General features: G+C 38.0%; 1 protein-coding gene across 10 annotated transcripts in view; it reads right to left on the minus strand.

Moving 5' to 3' along the window:
- FCHSD2 (FCH and double SH3 domains 2) overlaps window positions 1–23,879 on the minus strand; it is a 303,655-nt gene that overhangs the window by 263,848 nt on the left and 15,928 nt on the right. The window lies entirely within an intron of this gene.

Raw genomic sequence — 23,879 nt, forward strand, 5'->3', positions numbered from 1 at the left:
CAGGTGTACTCTGCCATGGTTTGAATGTCTCCTCTAAAACTCATGTTGAAGTTTAATTGCCATTATAACAGTATTACAAGCTGAGACTTTTAAGAGATGATTAGGCCATGAGGGCTCTGCCCTCATAGGGGTGAGATTAATGCCATTATAAAAGGGTGAGTTCAGCCCCCTTCTCTCTCTTTTTGCCCTTCTACCTTTCTGCCATGTGATAATGCATCAAGAGCTTCCTCACCAGATGCTGGTGCCTTGATTTTGGACTTCCCAGCCTCCAGAACTATAAGCCAATAAATTTCTGTTCTTTATAAATTATCCAGTCTCAGGTATTCTGTTATAGCAGCACAAAGTGGACTAAGACATACTCTTATTAAGAAAAACTGTTTAGCAATAAAAAAGAAAACTAAATATTAATATACACAACATGGATGAATCTCAAAAACATTACACTAAAAAAGCAAATTACACTATTAAGTAGAAAATGTCAAACATAAGTGTATCTACTGTATGATTCCATTTATATGAAATTCTAGGAAACACAACTATAATCACAAAAAGTAAATCAGCAGTTATTTGAGGCTGAAGCATCAAAGGGCACAAGAAACCTTTTTAGGATGATGGAAATGTTCTATATATTGAGTGTAGTAGTGTTTACTCAACTACATATAATTACTAAAATGTATCAAACTCTGTACACTTAAAGTAGATGGATTTTATTGTATGCAAATTGTCTCAGTAAGATTAAGAAAACATAAAACATAATAAAAGTTGTAAATCCCAAATTACAAGTATTAATATTAACCTTTTAAGTACTACTTCAGAACCCGCAAAACACTGAAATAAAAAAAATTACTTCATTGTTTCTGAAAACTTAACCTGCTTCCATTTTTATAAGATTTAATTAGACTTAGTTTAGGAATCCTCTCTTTCAGAAATCATTACCTGAATCCCTAGGGTGAACCAAATATCTGCCGCCTTCTGTACTCCCAAAGCACATATCTGTCTTATTGCTAACTATATTACATTGAATATATCTACAATTGTGTCTGTCTTTCTCAAACAAGTCTGTAGCCCCAAGCATTAGCTTTATGCCAACACACAGTTCAATTAAACTAAAATGAACCTATGTAAAACCTACACATAAAATACAGATATTATTACTGCCAAGTGAAAAAATACGTACTTTCAAGAAAAAAGAAATGCAGAAAAAGAAAAGAGGATTGTCAATCAGCATTCTTCATGTCATTTTAAATTTATGTAAATTTTTCTAGATATTCATTAAGTCTAATTATAGCAAACCACATTAACTTGATGTGGTATTCTTCTAAAAGTCCCATGAACCAAGCAAACTCTCCTCCAGAGAAGTTTTGTAACAGCCTTTAAATTTTTTAAAAGCACTCCTGTATCCTTTTCTTTTGCAATGTCTGAAACAAGGTGCCTAACGTCCTAATAAATATGCCTGGTGCAAATACTAATACAAAAATACAAATAAATGTTTTCTGTTATTAAATCCTTTAAACAGCTCCCAAGGACCTGAATGTCAGCCTTCCCCATTGTGCACAGAACTCATCTTAAATGCAGGCTATCATATAGTTGCTGGCGGCTAACAGTGTAATTCCAGTCCAGCTCACTTGGCCTGCCACTTGGCATTAGTGAGAAACACTATGTACACTGCAACTGGTACAATTAAATAGCACATATAGTATCATTTACTTTGCTTCTCCTAAACAGAAAAGATGGTACAAACTTTACTTATTTATTTATGGAGACAGAGTCTCACTCTGTCGCCCAGGCTGGAGCGCAGTGGTGCGATCTCAGCTCACTGCAACCTCTGCCTCCCAGGTTCAAGCACTTCTCTTGCCTCAGCCTCCTCCAGAGTAGCTGGGATTACAGACGCACACCACCATGCCTGGCTAATTTTTGGATTTTCAGTAGAGATGGGGTTTCGCCATGTTGGCCAGGGTGGTCTCAAACTCTTGACCTCAAGTGATCCAGCCTCCCAAAGTGTTGGGATTACAGGAGTGAGCCACCACACCTGGCCAAAACTTTACTTACTTATTTATTTTTGAGACAGACTCTCGCTCTGTCACCCAGGCTGGAGTGCAGTACCGCAATCTTGTCTCACTGCAACCTTCACCTCCCGGGTTCAAGCCATTCTCCTGCCTCAGCCTCCCAAGTAGCTGGGACCACAGGCACGTGCCACCGCACCCGGCTAATTTTTGTATTTTTAGTAGAGACGGGGTTTCACCACCAGGCCAGGCTGGTCTCAAACTCCTGACCTCAGTGATCCGGCCTCCCAAAGTGCTGGGATTACAGGCCTGAGTCACCGTGCCTGGCCAACTTTACTAATTGAAAGCAAGAGAGCTATAGTACCAAATGGTGAAAATCTATATTTTACAATATAGTTTTACACGTTTAAATGAATGCATTTATTTCAAAGCAGCCTATCAACAGACCAAGCCACAGAGGCTGTCACGTAAAAACAATAATAATCCCTGCTAGTAAAGTACTTCAAGTTTTTCAAAGTCCTTTCCCATCTTATCCTACCTGACTTCACAATAACTCTATAAGGTAACCAGAATAGGTTATTCCCATTCCATAAATGAGGAAAGTACAAATCAGGGCAATTAAAAGACACACATAAAATTGCTACTAAGTAGCTCTGGTTAGGTGGGGGGAAGACTTAGGAAAAGAAACTAGTATCAATTTCATCTAAGACTCTTTCCACAATAATGTGCTATAAAAGGTGGTGATAAAAATGAAGCCAAAGATAAAGAGAATAAGGACAATGAAACAGGATAATAATCATTTACATTAGCTCCATGCTTTATCACACCTTCCCTTCCACTGTCTACAGTACACCCTCTATATAAGACACCACCATGCCCCAGAATCTACCAGGCTCTTTATTTGGTAACATTACTTTCCTAGGGAAGAACTCCAAAAGAAAGATAACTTGGGAAGTGAAAAGGGAATAGAGAAGAAATCATAAGATCTAAATCTTTCTAATCCTAACATTGGATAAGTATCTTTACCACTCTAAGCCTCAATTTTTACATCTACAAAATATACTTACTAGGCAGTTCTGAAGATTAAGTAAAATAAGTGGATATAAAAGTCCTTTGAAAAACATAAAGAACTCAATAAATATTTATTATTAGGCTACAAATATGTGGTACAAAAACTCACAATAGGTGTCTTACATAATTGTGTTAATAAATTCAAATTATACTAATTATTTTTAAGTTTTACATAATCATACAAAAAATGAGATTTAAAAATATTTGAATAAATGGTCTATGGCAGAATTAACCATAATATTTGAATCTATTAAGTCTGAATGAAGAAAAAGCATTGTATTTCAGGTCTCCAATAAATCTGACAAAGTATCTGGTAAATAAGATACCTATAGAAGATACCTGGCAGAAGCAAGGCCTCTATCTTCACAGGTCTGTATACAAGCTAATATTTGCATCCAAGGATTTCCGGAATTATTCAGAATCATAAAATCAGAGAACTGGGATGAACTTTAGAAATTATGTGGAGAACATCTGTGGTTCACAGAAAAAGTAACTGAGGCCAAAAGTAAATAATTAATTTTACAAAATCTTGAAATTTCCCTTATTGGACCTCAGAGGAGTTGAAGGGAGAAACATAAAAGGAGGACTGCTTTGGCCAAGGAGTTCGAGACCAGCCTGGGCAACATAGTGAGAACCCATCTCTACAAAAAGCACATGAATTAGCTGGACATGGTGACATAAACCTATATCCCCAGCATTCGGGAGGCTAAGGCAGGAGGATTGCTTGAGCCCATGAAGTCAAGGCTGCAGTGAGCTGTGATGGCACCACTACACTCCACCCTGGGTGACAGAATGAGACTCTGTCTCCAAAAAAAGAAAAAGAAAAAAGAAACAAGAATTTCCTCCAGTTAGGCTCTTAAATCAGTATTCTGCTTGTTAAAGAACCCTGAAGTGCAAACTGTTACAGGAAGTGAAAGAATCCCTGCAACAGGTCAGAATACTACAACTTTAAGCAAAACAGTAGATAAGAATTTAACATTGTTGCAGGGTCATGAAACTTACTGATAAATAAATACAGTAACATAACATTTCCATAAAAAATGGACCACATGTACAAGTGGGGTCCCCAAAAATTAGAATACCATATTTATGCTGTGTTTTTTCTACGTTCAGAATCACAAAAACTTACCATTGTATCACAATTGCTTAAAGTATTCAGTACAGTAACATGCTGGACAGGTTTGTAGCCTAGGAACAACAGACCAGAGCCTCCATGTGCAGTAGGCTACGCACTCTAAGTTTGTGTAAGTACATTCTACGATGTTGATACAAGGATGAAATTACCTAATGATGCATTTCTCAGAATATATCCCTGACATTAAGCAACACATACCTGTATTGTGGAAAATTAAAACTCTACCAGCAGATATCCTGGACTCGACTTTTTAAAGCCCACTTCACATCTCTATTATTTTTTGTTAGAAAAGCTATATATATATTTTTTTTGTTAAATGGAGTCTCACTCTGTCACCAGGCTGCAGTGCAGTGGCGCAATATCGGCTCACTGCAACCTCCGCCTCCTGGGTTTCTTGATTCTCAAGACTCTCCGCAATTCTTGAGCCTCAGCCTTCTGAGTAGCTGGGATTACAGGCATGTGCCACCATACCCAGCTAATTTTTGTATTTTTAGTAGAGACAGGGTTTCACCATGTTGGCCAGGATAGTCGATCTCCTGACCTTGTGATCTGCCCAGCTCGGCCTCCCAAAGTGCTGAGATTACAGGCATGAGCTACCACACCTGGCCATTTTTTTTATTTTTAATTTTTGTAGGTATACAGCAGGTGTATATATAGATGAGGACATGAGATATTTTGATACAGGCATGCAATGCGTAATAATCACATTAGAGTAAATGGGGTATCCATCGCCTCAAGCATTTACGCTTTGTGTTACAAACAATCCAATTGTCACCCTGTTGTGCTATCAAATACTACTTCTTATTCTAATTGTTTATACCCATTAACCATCCTCACTTCCCACAAACACACACCCTCACTACCCTTCCCAGCCTCCAGTAAACTTCCTTCTACTCTCCAGTTCCATGAGTTCAAATGTTTTCATTTTTAGCTCCTACAAATAAATGACAACATGCAAATTTATCTTTTCTGTGTCTGGCTTATTACACTAACATAATGATCTCCAGTTCCATCCATGTTGTTGCAAAGGACAGAATCTCATTCTTTTTTATGGCTGAATATACTCCACTGTGTGTATGTACCATGTTTTCTTTATCTATTTATCTGCTGATGGACACTCAGGTTGCTTCCAAATCTTGGCTACTATGAACAGTACTGCAATCGACATGGGTATCTTTTGGATATATACCCAGCACTGTGATTGATGGATTGTATGGCAAGTGTATCTTTAGTTTTCTGAGGGAACTCCAAATTATTCTCCATAGTTGTTGTACTAATTTACATTCCCACCAACACTGTCTGAGGGTCCCCTTTTCTCCACATCCTTGCCGGTGTTTGTTACTGTCTGTCTTTTGGATAAACGCCATTTGAACTGGGGTAATATCTCATTGTAGTTTTGATATGCATTTCTCTGATGATCAATGATGTTGCACCTGTTCAAATGCCTGTTTGTCAATGACTTCTTTTGAAAAATGTCCACTCAGATCTTTTGCCCATTTCTTAATCAGATTATTAGATCTTTTCCTATGAAGTTGTTTAAGCTCATTACATATTCTAGTTATTAATCCCTGGTAAGATAAAGAGTTTGCAAACACTTTCTACCATTCTGTGGGTTATCTCTTCACTTTGTTGATTGTTTCCTTTGCTGTACATAAGCTTTTTCACTTCATGTGATCCTATTTGTTCACTTTTGCTAGGTTGCCTGTGCTTGTGTAGTATTACTCAAGAAATCTTTGCCCAGTCCAATGTCATGGAGAGGTTCCCTAATGTTTTCTTTTAGCAGTTTCATAGATTGAGATTTTAGATTTAAGTTTTTAATACAATTTGATTTGGTTTTTATATATGGCAAGAGACATGGGTCTGGTTTCATTCTTCTGCATATGGATATTCAGTTTTTCCAGCACCATTTATTGAAGAGACTGTCCTTTCCTCAATGTATGTTCTTTGTACCTTTGTCGAAAATGAGTTCACTGTAGATGTATGGATTTGCTTTTGGGTTCTCTATTCTGTTCCATTGACCTGTGTGTCTGTTTTTATGCCAGTACCACGCTGTTTTGTAGTATAATTTGAAGTCAGGTAATGTGATTCCTCCAATTTTGTTATTTTTGCTCAGGATAGCTTTGGCTAGCTATTCTGGGTCTTTTGTGGTTCCATATATATTTTAGAATTGCTTTTTCTATTTCTGTGAAGAATGTCATTGGTATTTTGATAGGGATTGCATTGAATCTGTAGATTGCTATAGAAACTATGGACATTTTAACAATATTGATTCTCCCAATCCATGAACATGGAATATCTTTCCATTTGTTTGTGTCCTCTTCAATTTCTTTCATCAATGTTTTATAGTTTTCATTGCAGAGATCTTTCACTTCATTAGTTAATTCATAGGCATTTTATTTGTAGCTACTGTAAATGAGATTACTTTCTCAATTTCTTTTTCAGATTGTTCACTGTTGGCATATGGAACTCTTACTGATTTCTGTATGCCAATTTCATATCCTGCAAATTTACTGAATTTAATGGTTTTTTAGTGGGGTCTTTATGTTTCCCCAAATATAAGATCAAATCATCTGCAAACAAGCATAATTTGACTTTTTCCCTTTCCGCTTTGGATGCTCTTTCTTTCTCTTGTCTGACTGCTCTTGCTAGGACTTCCAGTAATACACTGAATAACAGTAGTGACAGTGGGCATCCTTGCCATGTTCCAGATCTTAGAGGAAAGGCTTTCAGTCTTCCCCATTCAGTGTGATACTAGCTGTGGGTCTGTCTTAAATGGCTTTTATTGTGTTGAGGTATGTTCCTTCTATACCCAGTTTATTGAGTTTTTATCATGAAGGAATATTAAATTTTATTAAATGCTTTTTGAGCATCAATTGAAATGATCATATGGTTTTTCATTCTTGATACAATGTATCATACTGACTGATTTGCATATGTTGAACCATCCTTGCGTCCCTGGGATATATCTCATTTGATCATGATCAATTTTTCTTTAATGTATTATTGAGTTCAGTTTGCTAGTATTTTGTGGAGGATTTTTGCATCAGTATTCATCAGGAATACTGGTCTGTAGTTTTCTTCTTTTTTTTTTTTTGATGTGTCTTTGGTCTTTGGTATCAGGGTACTGCTGGCCTCACAGAATGAGTTTAGGAATATTCCCTCCTCCTCTATTTTTCAGAATAGTTTGACAGGAGTGGTATCAGTTCTTCTTTAAGTGTTTGGTGGAATTCTGCAGCAAAGCCATTAGGTCTTGGACTTGGCTTTGCTAGGCGATATTTTATTACGGCTTCAATCCTGTTATTTGTTATTGGTCTGTTCAGGTTTTGGATTTCTTCAAGGTTCAATCTTGATAAGTTGTATGTGTCTATGAATTATGCATTCCTTCTAGATTTTTCAATTTATTGGTATATAGTTGTTCATAGTACCCATGAATAATCTTTTTAATTTTTGCAGTATTAGCTGTAATGTCTCCTTTTTCATCTTTGATTTTGAGTCTTTTCTATTTTTTCCTAAGTCTATCTAATGTTTGTTGATTATCTTTTCACAAAACCAACTTTTCATTTTGTTGGTCTTTTGTATTGTTTTCTTCATTTCAATTTATTTCTGCTCTGATCTTTATTATTTCTTTTATTCTACTAATTGTGGGTTTGGTTTGCTCTTGCTTTGTCAGCTGCATAAGGTACATCATTAGGTTATCTAGCTGAAGATTTTTTTTTCTTGTTTGATGTAGGTACTTATAGCTATGAACTTCCCACTTTGTACTGCTGTCGTTGTATCTCATGGGTTGTTGGTATGTCATGTTTCCATTATCATTTGTTTTAATAAATTTTTCAATTTCCTCCTTAATTTCTTCATTAACCCACTAGTCATTGTGGAGCACATTGTTTAATTTCCATGTGGTTATATAGTTTCCAAAATTATTCTTGTTATTGATTTCTAGTTTTATTCCATTGTGATCAGAGAAGATACATGCTATTATTTCAGGGTTTTTTTTTAATGTTTTAAGACTTGCTTTGTCACCTGACATATGGTCTATGCTTGAGAATGATCCATGTGCTGAGGAAAGGAATGTGTATTCTGGAGCCACTGGATGAAATGTTCTGTAACTACCAGGTCCATTCGGTCTATAGTACAGATTAAGAGTGATGTTTCTTCGCTGATTTTCTGTTTGGAAGATCCTATCTCTATTTTTAGCTCTAATATTTGCTTTACATATCTGGGTGCTCCAGTATTGGGTGCATATATATTTACAACTGTTATATCTTCTTGCTAAATTGACCTCTTTATCATTATACAATGACCTTCTTTGTCTCTTCTAAAAGTTTTTGTCTGATATATGCATAGCTACTCCTGTTCTTTTTTGGCTTCCATTAGCATGGAATATCTTTCTCCATCCTTTTTTTTTTTTCAGTCTATGTGTGTCTTTATAGGTGAAGTGTGTTTCCTGTAGGCAACAGGTCACTGGATCTTGTTTTTTTCAATCCAGTCAGCCACTCTATGTCTTTTGATTGAAGAGTTTAATCCATTTACATTCAATGTTGTTACTGATAAAGACTTACTCCTGTTATTTTATTTTTGGGTGTGTGGTCATCTCTTCCTTCTTTCCTTCCTTCCTGTCTTCCTTTTAGTGAAGGTGATTTTCTCTGGTGGGGTGTTTTAATTTCTTGCTTTTTATTTTTTGTGTATCTGTTATATGACTTTTGATTTGAGGTTACCACAAGGCTTGCAAATACTACCATAAAACCCAATTATTTTAAACTGATGACAACACTGATTGCATAAACAAACAAGCAAAAAGAAAACTAATAAAAACCTACACTTTTAACTTTGTCCCCCTATTTTTAACTTTTGGTTGTTACTATTTATATCATATTGTACTGGATATGTCTTTAAAAGCTGTTGTAGTTAATATTTTTAATTTGTTCATCTTTTAGTCTTTCTACTTAAGAATAATTTATACATCACAATTACAGTGTTATAAAATTGTTTTTGTGTACTTACTATTACCAGTGAGTTTTGTACCTTTAGATAATTTCTTATTGCCCATTAATGTCCTTTTCTTTCTGATTAAAGAACTCCCTTTAGCATTTCTTGTAGGACAGGTCTGGTGTTGATGAAATTCCCCAGCTTTTGTTTGTCTGGAAAAGCCTTTATTTTTCCTTAATGTTTGAAGGATATTTTCACCAGACATACCACTCTAGGGTAAAAGATTTCCCCTTTGGCACTTTAAACATGTCATGTCACTCTTTCCTGGTCTGTAAGGTTTCCACAGAAAAGTCTGCTGCTGGACATATTGGAGCTCCATTATGTGTTTTTGTTTCTTTTCTCTTGCTGCTTTTAGGATCTGTTCTTTATCCTTGACATTAGGGAGTTTCATTATTAAATGCCTTAAGGTAGTCTTCTTTGGGTTGAATCTGCTTGGTGTTCTATATGCTTCTTATACTTGAATACTGATAGCTTTCCCTAGGTTTGGGAAGTTCTCTGTTGTTATCCCCGTGAATAAACTTTCTACTCTGATCTCTCTCCCTGCCTCCTCTTTAAGGTCAATAACTCTTAGATTTGCCTTTTTGTTGTTGGTGGTGGTGTTGGTGTTGTTGAGACGGTGTCTCGCTCTGTTGCCCAGGCTGGAGTGCAGTGGCATGATCTCAGCTCACTACAACCTCTGCCTCCCAAGTTCAAGCAATTCTCCTGCCTCAGCCTCCTGAGTAGCTGGGGTTACAGGCATACACTATCATGCCTGGCTAATATTTATTTATTTATTTATTTATTTATTTATTTATTTAGTATTTTTAGTAGAGATGGGGTTTCACCATGTTAGCCAAGCTCGTCTTGAACTCCTGACCTCAAATAATCCACCCACCTCGGCCTCCCAAAATGCTGGGATTACAGGCATGAGCCACTGCCCTCGGCCAGATATGCCCTTTTGCAGCTACTTTCTAGATCTGGTAGGCGTGCTTCATTTTTATTCTTTTTTCTTCTGTCTTCTCTGTGCATTTTCAAAGAGTTTATCTTCAAGCTCACTAATTCTTTATTCTGCTTGATAAATTCTGCTGTTAAGAGATTATGATGCATTATTCAACTCCAGAATTTCTGCTTGATTTTTTGTAAGTATTTCAATCTCTTTGCTAAGCTTATCTGATAGAATTCTGAAGTCCTTCTCTGTGTTATCTCGAATTTCTTAGAGTTTCCTCAAAATAGCTATTTCGAATTATCTGTCTGAAAGGTCACATAGCTCTGTTTCTCCAGGACTGGTCCCTGGTACCTTAGTTTGGTTGATCATCATGCTTCCCAAGATGGTCTTTTTTTTTTTTTTTTTTTTTTTTTTGAGACAAGGTCTCACTCTGTCACCTAGATTGGAGTGCAGTGATGTGATCTTGGCTCACTGCAACCTCTGCGTCCTGGGCTTAAGTGATCCTCCCACCTCAGCCTCCTGAGTAGCTGGGACTACAAGCATATGCCACCACGCCCAGCTAGTTTTTCTATTTTTAGTAGAAACGGGGTTTCACCATGTTGCCAAGACTTGGCCTTGATGCTTGTGGATATTTGTCGGTGTCCAGGCATTGAAGAGTTTGGTATTTATTGTAGTCGTCATAGTCTGGGCTTGTTTGTACCCGTCCTTCTTGGGAAAGTTTTCCAGGCATTTGAAGAAACACCCATTTGTACCCATCCTTCTTGGGAAAGTTTGTCAGGTATCTGAAGAAACTTGGGTGTTGTAATCTAAGCCACATCTGCATTAGGGGGCACCCCAAGCCCAGTAATGCTATGTTTCTTGAAAACTTGTAGTGGTACTGCCTTAGTGGTCTTGGTTAAGATCCAGAAGAATTCTCTATATTACTAGGCAGAGATTCTTGTTCTCTTTCCTTACTTTCTCACAACACTTGGTCTCTTTGCTCAAGGGCCTAGGGCTCTACAATCAGCAGGTGATAAAGCAAGCTGGGCCTCTGTCCTTCCCTTTAGGGTGGCAATTTCCCCCATACCCCAGGCAGGTCCAGTAGCCAGGTACTGGAGTCAAAAACCTTTGAAATCTACTTGATGCTCTATTCTACTGCAGCTAAGCTGGCACTCAAACTATAAGACAAAGTCCTTCCTATTCTTCCCTTCTCTTTCCACAAGCAGAAGAGCTTCTCCCCAAGGTCATCACCACCACAGAACCACAGAGGGTACTGCAAGGCTACTGCCAATGTTCACTTCAGGCTCAAGTGCTCTTCAGTCATCTTGTGGTGAATTCTTCCAGACCTGGGACTAACCCTTCAGCGCAGTAGGCTCCCATCTGGCCCAGGGCAGGTCCAGAAACGCTGTCCAAGGGCCAAATCCTGGAATCAGGGGCCCCAAGAGCCTGCTTGGTGCTCTACCCAACTGTGGCCAAGCTGATACCTGAGGTGCAAAACTAAATCTCCTTCACTTTTCCCTCCCCTTTTCTCAAGCAGGAGTTTCTCACTGTAGCCACCATAGCTGGAAATATGCTGGGTCTCACCTGAAGCCAGCACATCACAGAAGCTCACCCAAGGCCCACAGCGTACTAACTAGGTATTGCTGCTGGTTCCTCAGGGCCCAAGGGCTCTTTAGTCAGCAGGTAAAGAATGCCACCAGGACTGGATCCTTCTCTTCAAGGCAGGAGTTTCCCTTCTGGCCCAGGGTGTGTCTACATATGTCATCCAGAAGCTAGGGCCTGGACTAAGGGCCTGATGACTCCGCCCAGTGCCCTATCCTCCAGTGGTTGAGCTGGTATCCAAGATGTAAGATAAAAGTCCTCTTTACTCTTATCTCTCCTCTTCTCAAGCGGAAGGAGGGGGTCTTTTTTGAAGCTACAAGCTGTGCGCCCAAAACTGAGGGAGGGGTGGCACAAGTACTCCCTCTGACGCCATGGCTGGTGTCTCACTAGGTCATGTGCCCCCCAATGTTCACTGGCTCTGAGCCCAGCTCAGCACAAAGACTTGCCTAGGAATTGGAGTCCTAGTGTCTTAGACTGCCTTTCAAGTTTATGTAGGGCCTACAGCAATTTAGCCTGCAGTGGCAAGGCATGCTGAAATTCAAGTTCCAACAACTGGGCTGGGAGATTCCCCTCTGACTATGGCTGGCCTAAATGCTCCCTCCATGAGTGGTCATTGGCTAAGTTTAGCCCAGTTTTGCTTTCCCCTTCGACAGAACAGCACTGAGTTCAATGGAGGGTCTCAATCACAGCACTCTCCCTCCCTGACATGCAGAATCTCCACACCATGCAGCCAGTGCCAGGGTATGGAAGAGGGGTGGCGTTGGCAATTCAAGACTCTCTTTCCTACCTTCTTCAGTGCCTCTTTTGTATTTTTAGCAGAGATGGGGTTTCACTGTGTTAGCTAGGATAGTCTCGTTCTCCTGACGTTTGGCCTCCCAAAGTGCTGTGAGCCACTGCACCCGCCCTATCTCACTGTTTTTAAATGAAAACAATCTTATATATCTTTTCCAACTCTATACTTTTGTGTCGTTTTCATGTCTTCTGGCACTGGAGGGTGCATGCATCAAGGTTCTTCAGAGAAACAGAGTGAATAGGGAAGAGAGAAAACACGAGAGAGAAGGCAGATAGCTAGACAGACAGACAGACATACAGATATTTATTTTAAGAAACTGGTTCATGCAATTGTAGGAGCTGACAAGTCCAAAATCTGTAGGGCAGGCCATCAGGCTGCCAAACTGAGATAGGAGTTGATGCTGCAGTCTTGAGGCAAAATTTCTTCTTCTTCCAGATACCTCAGATTTGTTCCTAAGGCCTTTCAACTAATTGTGAGACATATCCACATTATTGAGGGTAGCCTCCTTTACTTAAAGTCAACTGACTGTAGATGTTACCAACATCCACAAAATGCCTTCATGGCAACATGTAGATTAACATTTGATTAAATAGCTGGGTACTACAGCATAGGCAAGTTGATACATAAAAGTAACCATCACAGGGGCATGACTGTGTTACCCACGAGTTTAATGAGAAGACTCTTAAAACATCACCACTAAATATGATGACTGCAGATTTTTAAATAAATATCCTTCTTTTCAGATTGAAGACTTTCCTTTCTATTTCTAGTTTGCTAATAAGAGTTTTTATTCTGATTGGATACTGAATCTTTACTGAGATGATCTTATGGTTCTACTCCTTCAATCTGTTAATGTTAGATTTTCTAATATTAAATTGTCCTTGAAGTTTTTATAAAAACCCAATTTCATTATTACTTAATTTTCTTATATACCACTAGATTCTATTTAGTAAATTTTTGTTGAGGATATTTTTACTTATGCTCCTAAGGCAGACTGGCGTATAATTTGATTGCTTGTACTGTCCTGTTAGATTGTGGCATCACAGTTATACAAGATTAATAAAATGAGCTGGGTGTTTTTCTCATTCTGTGAAACATTCCATAAAATAAGTATTATCTGACTTGATAAAACTTAATTGCAAAAATGTCTTTTCTGGGCCTAGTGCATTATCAAAAGTCATAATTCCTTCTTTCGTTTTTGTTTTTTTTTCTTTGAGATGGGTTCCCACTACTCTGCCACCCATGCTGGAGTGCAGTTGTGTGGTCATAACTCACTAAAGCCTTTAAATCCTGGGCACAAGCTCCCGCGTCAGCCTCCCAAGTAGCGGGGACTACAGGCATACACCACCATGCCCAGCTAATTGCTTCTTATTTGTATTAGGGACAGGATCTCGCCATGTTGCCCAGGCTAGTCTCGAACTCCTGGCCTCAAGCAATCTCCCAACTTGGCCTCTCAAAGTGCACGGATTACAGGCATGAGCCACAGCGCCTGGCCCATATCTCTTTTTTTAGTTATGAACTCAAATTGTTTCATGGTCAATTCAAGTTCCTCTTTATTCTTCACTAAGAGTAATTATATTTTTTCATGTAAAACCTTTCCATTTTTCCCCAAAAAAATCACTATTGTTATATCTCTGTTTCATTTTTAGCATATTGATTTTTATTACTCCTTTTTCCTGAGTTTTCTGTATCATATTGGTCTTTTCAAAAAACTAGCTGTTGGCCTATTGATTATATGTATTTTTGTTTTCATCTTTCTACTTATCAATAACAGAAGCTGGTATTTATAAGCTGGTACTTATAACAAATACATTCTACATGTACTAACATATTAACTTATTCAATCTTCACAAACCTATGAATTTGATTCTATTATTATCTTCATTTTGTAGATAAGGAAGCTAAGAAGACACAGACGGGTTAAGTAACCAAGTTTGGACAAGCAGGAAGTGGAGAACTAAGAATTCAAAATCAGGCAATCTGGTTCAAGAGTCCACACTCTTAAATACTACATAATAATGCATGATTTATATTTTATTATTTGTCCATCCTATTAGGCTTTTAGGCATATTTTGGGTTTTTTCCTAATTTATTGAGATGAACCCACTACTTTTCAATCTGTCCTATTTTCTAACAAATTCATTAAGAGCTATAAATTTCCTTTTGAATCATATCCTACAAGTTTGTTTATATAGGGCATTCATTTTCATTGTGTGGTATTTAGTAATTCTCATTATAATTTCTACTTTAACTCAGTTAGTAGTGGTTTTGTTTGTTTTTAGTTTGCAAGCACAAGTAGGGGAATGGGAAGAAAGCTTCAACAGATTATTGCAAAATTTTTCAATCACATTGTAAAGAATTTTACAGCTAACATCCATATAGCCGCCATTAGATTCTGCCACAAAATTCTATTAGACTTGCTTTATCACATATCTATCCATTTATCCATCTCCCTAGCCATTAATTAATCCACCTTATTTTTGGTGTCTTTAAAGCAAATTGTAGACAATAATACTCTTCCCTCTAAATATTTCAGCATGCTTAGGGTTAACCAGCATCCAATATTTGCTTATCTTTTTATGTAAAACTACTTAAAATCATATGCACACATATTATATATACATTTTCTGAGTTTTGACAAATGTACATACCTATGAAACCCAAATCCCTATCAAGACATAGAATGGGGCCAGGCCCAGTGGCTCACACCTGTAATCCCAGCACTTTGGGAGGCCAAGGTGGGCAGATCACTGGAGGTCACGCATTCCCGAGACCAGCCTGGCCAACATGGTAACACCCCATCTCTACTAAAAATATAAAAATTAGTAGGGTATGGTGGCAGGTGCATATAATCCCAGCAACTTGGGAGGCTGAGGCAGGAAAATTGCTTGGACCCAGCAGGCAGAGATTGCGGTGAGCCGAGACTGTGCCACTGCACTCCAGCCTGGGTGACAGAGCAAGACTCCATCTCAAAAAAAACAAAAACAAAAACAAAGGACACAGAATGGCACTATCATCCCAAAAAGTTTCCTCATGCCCCATCTTAGTCAATTCCTACCCTTAAACACCAGAGGAAACCACTGTACTGACTTCTCCTCCACCACAAATTAGTTCTGCCTGTTTTAGAACTTTTCAGTATATAATTCTGGAGTATAGTATACAGTATATATTCTTGTATCTGAATTCTTTCACTAAGAATGTTTCTGAGATTCACCCACATTGATGTGTGTATCCATAATTCACTCATTTTTATTGAATGGTATATTTGGAGGTTTTTCTTTTTGGTGTAAGGAAGAGGATGTTTATCTCTTCATTACTGATTTCTATTTTCATTGCATGTGATCAGAGAATATGATGATACTATAATGATGATGGCAAACATTAACTGAGCCCTTACCACATGTAATGCATTGTTCTGAATGCCAGCCCTCACAACTCTGAGAGACCACTATTACCATTTCTGTTTTACAGATGAGAAAATTGAAGCACATAAGTAACTTACCCAAGGTCATACAACTAGGGGAAAACCACATTTGGTTCCTGAGCCCTCTCTTAGACACATACTACACAACATGTATGATATCAATTCCACAGAATTATTTGAGACTCTTTTTATGGGCTAATAAATAAATAATTAATTTTTGTTTGAAAAGAATGCATATTCTCTAAAGGCCAGGCGCGGTGACTCACATCTGTAATCCTACCACTTTGGGAGGCCAAGGCAGATGGATAGCTTAAGCTCGGGAGTTTGGGGCTATCCTGGGCAACATGATGAGATCCTGTCTCTACATAAAATACAAAAATTAGCCAGGCATAGTGGCACATGCCTGTAGTCCCAGCTACTCGGGAGACTGAAGAGGGAAGATTGCTTTGAGTCTGGGAGGGAGAGGTTGTAGTGAGCCAAGATCATGCCATTGCATTCCAGCCTGGACAACAGAGCGAGACTCTGCCTCAAAAAAAAAAAAAAAGAATGCATATTCTCTAATACGGGATATAGAATTCTGTATTATGTAACTAGTGTATTAATCATTAAATTCAAATCTATATACTTTAAAATTTTTATGTGCTTAATATATCCACTTCAGAGAGGTGTGTTAAAATCTCCTACTATGATGACAGATTTGTTTTTTAATACATATGGGGTCTCACTCTGTCACCTAAACCGGAAGGCAGTGGCACAATTATAGCTCACTATAACCTCAACCTCCTGGGTGCAGCCTCCCAAGTAGCTGGGACTACAGGCACATGCCACCATACCTGGCTAATTTGTTTTATTTTTTTGTAGAGATGGGATTTCACTGTGTTGCCCAGGCTGGTCTCACTCCTGGCTTCAAGTGATCCTCCCACCTTGGCCTCCCAAAGTGCTGGGATTACAGGTGTAAACTAGCATACCTGGCCTAGACAGCCATTTAAAGAGCATACAATATTTGACCCATCAATTCTACTTCTAGAAATTTATCCTTATTTATCCTAAAAATTAGTACCATAAATATACAAGGATGTAAATAAGAACACTGTATTAGTCTGCTTTCATGCTGCTGATAAAGACATACCTAAGACTGGGCAATTTACAAAAGAAAGAAGTTTAATTGGACTTACAGTTCCACATGGCTGGGGAAGCCTCACAATCATGGCGAGGAGGAGCAAGTCCCCTCTTATATGGATGGCAGAAGGCAAAGAGGGAATGAGGAAGATGCAAAAGCAGAAACCCCTGATAAAACCATCAGATCTCATGAGACTTATTCACTACCACCAAGAACAGCACGGTGGAAACCACCCCCATGATTCAATTATCTCCCACTGAGCCCCTCCCACAACACGTGGGAATTATGGGAATTCAAGATGAGATTTGGGTGGGGACACAGACCCAGGCCACATCTGACACTTGTTTACATCCTTGTATATTTATTGAACTATGGAAGATTACATATTATAATGTAGCATATGGTCTTTATGTAAACAAAGGAAAATAAAACTTGACTTTTAAGAACAATGTACATTTTAAAAGTCTATTAAGTATTAATTGGCCAACAATGTCTCATTTGGTAGCAAACATTTCTTCAGTAACTGTATACCAGGCTCAGAAACATATGAAGATAGGCCAGGAGCAATGGCTCACACCCGTAATCCTGGCACTTTGGGAAACCAAGGCAGGTGGATCACCTGAGGTCAGGGGTTCGAGACCAGCCTGACCAACATGGTGAAACCCTGTCTCTACTAAAAATACAAAATTAGCCGGGCGTGGTGGTGCATGCCTATAATCCCAGCTACTCAGGAGGCTGAGGCTGGAGAATCACTTCATCTTGGAAGGCGGAGGCTGCAGTGAGCTGAGATCATGCCACTGCACTCCAGCCTGGGCAACAACAGCAAAATTGCGTCTAAAAAAATAATAATAATAAAACAAAAATTAAAAAAAGAAACATATGAAGATAAAAGACAGTCTTGCTCTGAAAAAGCTCACAGTCTGGAGGTGAAGATATACCAAAAAAAAAAAAAAAAAAGATGATTAACATATAATGTGATGAATGCTCTAACAGCACTGGATGTTATGGGAACACACAGGCAGAGTCAAAAACATAGGCTCCCCACGAAATCTAATCTGGCACCCCTCAAGTCAATATTTTTGTTATTGTTCAACGTTTGTTTAGACAAGAGGCAGAGAGCTACTAGTTGCAGAGCTTACACCTCTTCTCTTTCTCAGCAATTTAGCTCTGTCTCCAAACTTGCATATCCTATAAAAATGTATTCCTAATTTACTCAACTTCCTTAAAAAGCAATTAAGCATACCCTTTGGGGTCTCACTCTCTCTCTTATACACATACACACACACACACATGCATGCATGCACACACACACCTCCCAAGAAGATTATTTGCTTCTGCTTATTCCTCTCATACTTATCCCAGAAGGAGCTCTGGTAAATGCAATTTTAACCCCATCTCATATTTCAAATACTGTTTTGTTACACTCCAGTAAACCAGACAGTCCATTATTCCCACTCTACACAGATGAAGGACACTTAAAAAGGAAAAAGAGAAGGGAGGATACCAGAAAAGGCCTCATAGATTAAAGCATTATAAATATATAACTTTAAAAGAATAAAAAATTAAAAGTTGTGATCTTAGACAAATTAGTAAATCCTTCTGTGCTTAAGTTCCCTCACCTATACAAATAATAATATCTGCCTCTTGGGTTGCTAAGATTTAAATGAAATAATAGATGTTTAACATTTTATAAACAGAAAAACAACCTGTAAAGCTTAAGACAATAAAGTCTTAACAAAGAATCAGTAATTGTTAAGGGCCAAAAAAAAAAAAAGTCTACATCCTTAGATATTGTAAGGTAAGGTAAGTAAGCAATAAAAATGCCACTGTAAACAATAGCTATAATTTATAACAGTGGTCCACAAACTTTAATATATATGAGAATCACCTAAAAGTGATTATTAAAACATGGATTGCTGGGCTCCACTCTCAGAGTTCCTGATGCAGGAGGTTAGGGATAAGCCTACAAAACTGCATTTTTAACAAGTTCCAGATGGTGTTGATACCACTGGTCTAGGAAATACACTTGGAAAACCACACAGTTATAATTATGATAGTACTTAACCTGAAAAGTACTTAGGATATAATGTTTCATTAAAAAATTGAACACAAAATGCTATCTACAATATGACTGCAACTATGTAAAAACACACATAATCAATATAGACAAATATAAAGCAAAACCAAGTAAGAAACAGTTATCTGTTTAGGATAGTGGGGTTTTCTCCTTTAGGTTTTCTTTAATACCAGAGTTTTTTGTTGTTGTTGCTAACTTAAAAGGCAAAAAAAAAAAAAAATGTAGCTCAAAGCCAAATCAATAAGAAAGTGATTCAAATTTTATGTTTTCATCAAAGAAAAATAATGACGCTGATAATAACTGACTCCAACCTCTTACAAGCACAAAAACTTCCCCGTATTAGAGACTCAGACTACCAGAAGAAACATCAAGACATAGACTCTGCTGCAGCTGAATGCACCCTGATAGCCCCAGAGAAAACCACCCCACCAGGAAAGCAGGTATATAGGCATCCCCTCAGTGGCAGACTGCACTATCCTGCACAAAGATAACACCACTTAACCATCTTCTTTCTTGATCTGCTCTTCAGAACACAGGAATGGCTACTTGTAAGAAATGGCCTGAAGTAGAGATGCATGGCTAAGGAATAGAGACTTAAATTTCCTTTGTTAAATCAAATAGGCAAAAGTAGAAAACTAGTGTTAATGAGGGAAAAAGAAGGGGATAGTTTATTAAGAGAATTAATACAGTCCAATGAAGGCATGGCAAGATTTAGGATATATATTACTCAGATGCCTTGGAGATGGTACTTATTAGACACTTAGAAAAAAAGTCTCTATTGGACTCTGTGAAATTCATAAAGAATGAATTTGCCATCCCAAAGTGGATTATATTTTTCAAAAGAGCACAAACAATAGCTTTATAGTGTGGCTGTTCTACTACATTTACAAAGAATCTACAAGATATGCAGATTAAGTAAATGTCATTTAGTCTCATTGCTGAATGTTTTCATACTCTACAACGCAGTTACATTTAGAGTACACATAGTTTATCTTAATCATTGAACATTTATAAAACTGTAAGGAACCTCATCCTTCCTTGTCCCATCAAAAAAAACCACAAAATAATTAATTTTAAAAGATACATAGGTGAAGGAAAAATCTGTAATTAATTAACTTGAAGTATATACACATTAAAGAAGGGAGAAAAACACTTTATAAACAAGCCAAACCGCCACTCTCTTTATCTATCATCCATTGGGGTACACAATAAAATAAATTTGTTAAATCACCAATTATTTCACTGACATTTTTGACCTATGACAAATTCAATGTTGACTATCCAATTGATGATTTTATACATCTTGGAATTCCACCTCTCCTGCAGTATCTCCTAGCCAAGCCAGTATTTCCTGGAATCCCTGACGTCAGGAAAAGTATCTGAAATGCATATCAAACAATGCATATTAAACGGTGGTAACTCCTGGAAAAGTAGTCCTCATCCTTAATTACAAATGAGAATCATATGCTATGGCTTTTTATATATGCCCAGGCCTCTCCCAAAATCTACCAACGCAGAATCTTAGGAATAGGGCCTAGGCATCTGTAATGTAAAGTGCACAGGTGACTCTTGCTTTTATAATGCGTTCTTGGCATCTACATTTGAATAAGCTATGTTTAATTCTGGGAATTCAAAATATTTCAAAGACAATGTCATCACACTATAATGGCAATATTCAGGAATTTGAATAAACTATACGATCTTCTTAATTGCATAACCATCCCCCTCCACCACTTCAAAACATCACAGAGGCTGGAGAGTACATCACCTCTCAGACTGATCAAATGCAGTCTAAACAGAGCTGCCTTTTCTCTAGTTACAGGTGCTGGCCAACTGACTCTTACTTAAAAGGGAGTCTTTAAACTTCTTTGCCTTTCAGCCCTTGATCCGCTATAAATCAAAACAAGGTGGTCAAACTGAGTTACCTGAAAAGAGATAATCTTATCATAAAATTAAAGTTTAAATTTGTCATGAACAGGCCTTAATATTGTATAAGGTGTAAGGAAGGGATCCAGTTTCAGCTTTCTGCATATGGCAACCCAAATGTCCATCAATGATAGACTGGATTAAGAAAATGTGGCACATACACACCATGGAATACTATGCAGCCATAAAAAAGGATGCGTTCACGTCCTTTGTAGGGACATGGATGAAGCTGGAAACCATCACTCTGAGCAAACTATTGCAAGGACAGAAAACCAAACACCGCATGTTCTCACTCATAGATGGGAATTGAACAATGAGAACACCTGGACACAGGATGGGGAACATCACACACCAGGGCCTATTGTGGGATGGGGGGACGGGGAAGGGATAACATTAGGAGAAATACCTAATGTAAATGACGAGTTAATGGGTGCAGCACACCAATATGGCACATGTATACATATATAACAAACCTGCACATTGTGCACATGTACCCTAGAACTTAAAGTATAATAATAGTAATTAAAAAAAAAAAAAAGAAGAGAGAGAATGGGGCAGAAAAAAAATATTTGAAGAAATAATGGGCCGGGCGCAGTGGCTCACACCTGTAATCCCAGCACTTTGGGAGGCCAAGGTAGGTGGATCACCAGAGGTCAGGAGTTCGAGACCAGCCTGGCCAACATGGTGAAACCCCGCCTCTACTAAAAATACAAAAATTAGCTGGGCATGATGGCGTGTGCCTCTAATCCCAGCTACTCAGGAGGCTGAGGCAGGAGAATCACTTGAACCAAGGGGGCAGAGGTTGCAGTGAGCTGAGATTACGCCACTGCACTCCAGCCTGGGCAACAGAGTGAGACTCTGTCTCAAAAAAAAAAAAAAGGAAACAATGGCCAGAAGTTTCCCAGGTTTCATGAAAAGCATCAACCATTGAATGATGAACCCCTAACAAGATAATTACAGACACTATACTAGTCACATTACACTCAAACTGTAGGAAACCAAAGATAAAGAGAAAAAAGCTATTAGAGCAAGGGAAAGCACATTCCATAGATGTGAACAAGTCTATAAGTAAGAGCTAACTTCTCATCAGAAATAATGAAAGCCAGAAGACACTGGAGTGACCAACCCAGAATTCTATATCCAGCAAAAATATCTTCCTAAAGTGAGGGTGAAATAAAGACATTTTCAGACATATGAAAGCTAAGAGAAGTGTCAAAAGCTGCAGAATTGCACCAGAAATGCTGAAGGAAGTTCCTTAAGCTGAAAGGAAATGATAACAGATGGAAACTCAAACCTGCATGTTGGTTTCAGGAAGGAAAGAAGAGTCAGGATTAGTAAATATAAGACTTTTTTCCTTCTCTTAATCTTTTTAAAAGATACCTGTTTAAAGAAAACTAACATTATATTATGAGGTTTATAAGCAGCACAAAGTCTGGGATGGAATAACTGTAATTAGACCATTGTAAGGTCGTATGTGGAATGGTACAATATTAACTCTAAGTAGACAGTGACAAATTAAGAATGCATGGTGTAGATCGAGTGTGGTGGCTCATGCCTATAATCCCAGCACTTTGGGAGGCCAAAGAAGGGGGACTGCTTGAGCTCCACAGTTCAATGATGCCTGGGAGACATAGTAAGACCCTGTCTCTACTAAGAATTTAAAAAATTAGCCAGGCATAGTGGCACACATCTGTAGTCTGAGCTACTCAGGAGGCTGAGGCAAGAGGACTGTTTGAGCTCAAGGTGTTAAGGCTGCAGTGAGCCATGACCGCAACACTATAACCTAGCCCAGACAACAGAGACCCTGTCTCAAGACCAAAAAAAACACATAATGTCATATCTTAGAATGACCACTTTAAAAACAGAGGAATAGCTAACAAATGCAAAAAGAAAAAGAAAAAAGAAAGAAAGAAAATGGAATACTAACAATTTCAATTGATTCAATGTAACTAAGAAAAACTATTATATAAAACACTTCTTTTAGTAAAACAGAGCAAACCATTCTTCCATGGAGAGAGCTGGCTAATGCAAAACTACATTTCACAACAGAAACAATGTTTTAATTGATGGCTATGATATAAAACCTTTGGATAAAGGCAGCTAAAATGAAATTTGACATTAGGCAAGACTCTATCTAATATGTTTGCTTGTTTCAAGACAAAAGAATTCCACGGCCAGGTGCGGTGGCTCACGCCTGTAATCCCAGCACTTTGGGAGGCCGAGGTGGGCGGATCACAAGGTCAGAAGTTTGAGACCAGGCTGGCCAACATGGTGAAATCCCATCTCTACTAAAAATACAAAAATTAGCCACGCATAGTCATGGGCACCAGTAATCCCAGCTACTTTTGGGAGGCTGAGGCAGGAGAATCGCTTGAACCTGGGAGGCAGAGGTTGCAGTGAGCTGAGATCACGCCACTGCACTCCAGCCTGGGCAACAGGGCAAGATTCCATCTTAAAAAAAAAAAAAAAAAAAAAAAAAAAAAATTCCACAATACAGAAAGAAAGGAATACAGTAGTACATAAAGCTTGTTTTCCCAACTTTGTGCTACAACCAACTGGAAACCAATCACTTTATGAAGAAAAGTTTGTAAATCAAGTATTCTTAACACTTGTACATATTAGAAATAAATTTTAAAGTCTATTAATAACGAAAATAGCTTCACTAAAAACTAATTAAAAGCCAAAAATGGCATTTTAGCATCAACTAATACGAACTTTTATAATATCTGTTAAATATCTGTTATGCTTAACAGACATGCAATAAAATGTTTACCAATATTACTGAATCATTAAATTTTAGTTTTGAGCATAATATTCACATAGTTTAAAATTCAAAAT

The sequence above is a fragment of the Pan paniscus genome, chromosome 9 (genome assembly GCF_029289425.2).
Source record: "Pan paniscus chromosome 9, NHGRI_mPanPan1-v2.0_pri, whole genome shotgun sequence".
NCBI classification, from domain to species: domain Eukaryota; kingdom Metazoa; phylum Chordata; class Mammalia; order Primates; family Hominidae; genus Pan; species Pan paniscus.